Consider the following 2,819-nt stretch of genomic DNA (forward strand, 5'->3'; position numbering starts at 1 on the left):
AGCGCACCCTTTTCTCGGTGGCTGGCGGGCGAGAGAGTGCTGCGTCGCCGGCATCGGCGTCGAAAGAAGCCGAGCCGAAAAAAGTTAAAGTACAAACGTGCAAGCACGCTAACCTAACCCTAGGTAAGGCATGTCAGAGCGAAAGACAGTAATTTCGAATGAGCCAAGAAAGAGCGGTGCGGGGCCGGTCGGAGCGCACCCTTTTCTCGGTGGCTGGCGGGCGAGAGAGTGCTGCGTCGCCGGCATCGGCGTCGAAAGAAGCCGAGCCGAAAAAAGTTAAAGTACAAACGTGCAAGCATACTAACCTAACCCTAGGTAAGGCATGTCAGAGCGAAAGACAGTAATTTCGAATGAGCCAAGAAAGAGCGGTGCGGGGCCGGTCGGAGCGCACCCTTTTCTCGGTGGCTGGCGGGCGAGAGAGTGCTGCGTCGCCGGCATCGGCGTCGAAAGAAGCCGAGCCGAAAAAAGTTAAAGTACAAACGTGCAAGCATACTAACCTAACCCTAGGTAAGGCATGTCAGAGCGAAAGACAGTAATTTCGAATGAGCCAAGAAAGAGCGGTGCGGGGCCGGTCGGAGCGCACCCTTTTCTCGGTGGGCTGCGGGCGAGAGAGTGCTGCGTCGCCGGCATCGGCGTCGAAAGAAGCCGAGCCGAAAAAGTTAAAGTACAAACGTGCAAGCATACTAACCTAACCCTAGGTAAGGCATGTCAGAGCGAAAGACAGTAATTTCGAATGAGCCCAAGAAAGAGCGGTGCGGGGCCGGTCGGAGCGCACCCTTTTCTCGGTGGCTGGCGGGCGAGAGAGTGCTGCGTCGCCGGCATCGGCGTCGAAAGAAGCCGAGCCGAAAAAAGTTAAAGTACAAACGTGCAAGCATACTAACCTAACCCTAGGTAAGGCATGTCAGAGCGAAAGACAGTAATTTCGAATGAGCCAAGAAAGAGCGGTGCGGGCCGGTCGGAGCGCACCCTTTTCTCGGTGGCTGGCGGGCGAGAGAGTGCTGCGTCGCCGGCATCGGCGTCGAAAGAAGCCGAGCCGAAAAAGTTAAAGTACAAACGTGCAAGCATACTAACCTAACCCTAGGTAAGGCATGTCAGAGCGAAAGACAGTAATTTCGAATGAGCCAAGAAAGAGCGGTGCGGGGCCGGTCGGAGCGCACCCTTTTCTCGGTGGCTGGCGGGCGAGAGAGTGCTGCGTCGCCGGCATCGGCGTCGAAAGAAGCCGAGCCGAAAAAAGTTAAAGTACAAACGTGCAAGCATACTAACCTAACCCTAGGTAAGGCATGTCAGAGCGAAAGACAGTAATTTCGAATGAGCCAAGAAAGAGCGGTGCGGGGCCGGTCGGAGCGCACCCTTTTCTCGGTGGCTGGCGGCGAGAGAGTGCTGCGTCGCCGGCATCGGCGTCGAAAGAAGCCGAGCCAAAAAAAGTTAAAGTACAAACGCGATGCTAATGAGCGAGCCGTTGTCTCGACTAATATGTAGGGGCGTTCGATCGAGCGTCTGGCTTGAGCGCTTGTCGGCCTAGCAGAACGGTCGCATTGTTATGCCCGGGTTTTAGCACCGCTGCAGGCGGCCGGCAGAGCTCTTGTTTGTGCGAAACTGAATGGATCGAGCCCGAGAGAGGGCGAGCAAAGAAAAAACGCAAATCGCTCCGCCTGGCACTGCCGGCGAGAGCGTGGACGTCGCGGCCAGCGACTGTCGAAGCTGAGTACGGCCGCAGGCGATCGCCTCGGTCTTAAACGAATGCGACGAGCACGCGCCGGGCGGCCCAGCAAGGGCCGAGCGCAGCTGTCGCAGCTATCTGGTTGATCCTGCCAGTAGTGATATGCTTGTCTCAAAGATTAAGCCATGCAGGTGCAAGTACGAGTTCTCGTAAAGCGAAACTGCGAATGGCTCATTAAATCAGTCTTGGTTTATTTGGTCTCGTAAGCGAAGTGGATAACTGTGGTAATTCTAGAGCTAATACATGCATTAAGCGCCGACTTCGGGAGGCGCGCTTTTATCAGATCAAAACCGACCGGGTTCGTCCTGTGACGTTTGATGACTCTGGATAACCACGCGGATCGTACGGTCTCTGCACCGACGACGTATCATTCAAGTGTCTGCCCTATCAACTGTCGAAGGTACGCTACGTGCCTACCTTTGTGATAACGGGTAACGGGGAATCAGGGTTCGATTCCGGAGAGGAGCCTGAGAAACGGCTACCACATCCAAGGAAGGCAGCAGGCGCGCAAATTACCCATTCCCGACACGGGGAGGTAGTGACGAAAAATAACAATACAGGACTCTAACGAGGCCCTGTAATTGGAATGAGTACATCCTAAAACTCTTAACGAGTATCCATTGGAGGGCAAGTCTGGTGCCAGCAGCCGCGGTAATTCCAGCTCCAACAGTGTATGCTAAAGTTGTTGCGGTTGAAAAGCTCGTAGTTGGATTTTGGGCGAGCGCCGCCGGTCCGTCGCAAGGCGTGTCACTGGTTGCGTTCGCCTCACCTTCGGTTCTCCGTCGGTGCTCTTGACTGAGTGTCGGCGGTGGCCGATAAGTTTACTTTGAAAAAATTAGAGTGTTCAAAGCAGGCTGTTCGCCTGCATAGTGTTGCATGGAATAATGGAATAGGACCTCGGTTCTATTTTGTTGGTTTTCGGAGCACGAGGTAATGATTAAGAGGGACAGACGGGGGCGTCCGTACTCTGCCGTTAGAGGTGAAATTCTTGGATCGGCGGAAGACGAACTACTGCGAAAGCATTCGCCAAGAATGTTTTCTTTAATCAAGAGCGAAAGTCAGAGGTTCGAAGACGATCAGATACCGTCCTAGTTCTGAC

At 54.5% G+C, this 2,819-nt stretch overlaps 1 pseudogene; it reads left to right on the forward strand.

Moving 5' to 3' along the window:
• Positions 1–1,795: 1,795 nt before the first annotated feature.
• On the forward strand, positions 1,796–2,819 carry LOC144419659 (small subunit ribosomal RNA; annotated as a pseudogene; the record flags this gene model as incomplete).

The sequence above is a fragment of the Styela clava genome, unplaced genomic scaffold, assembly GCF_964204865.1.
Source record: "Styela clava unplaced genomic scaffold, kaStyClav1.hap1.2 HAP1_SCAFFOLD_120, whole genome shotgun sequence".
Taxonomy (NCBI): Eukaryota; Metazoa; Chordata; class Ascidiacea; order Stolidobranchia; family Styelidae; genus Styela; species Styela clava.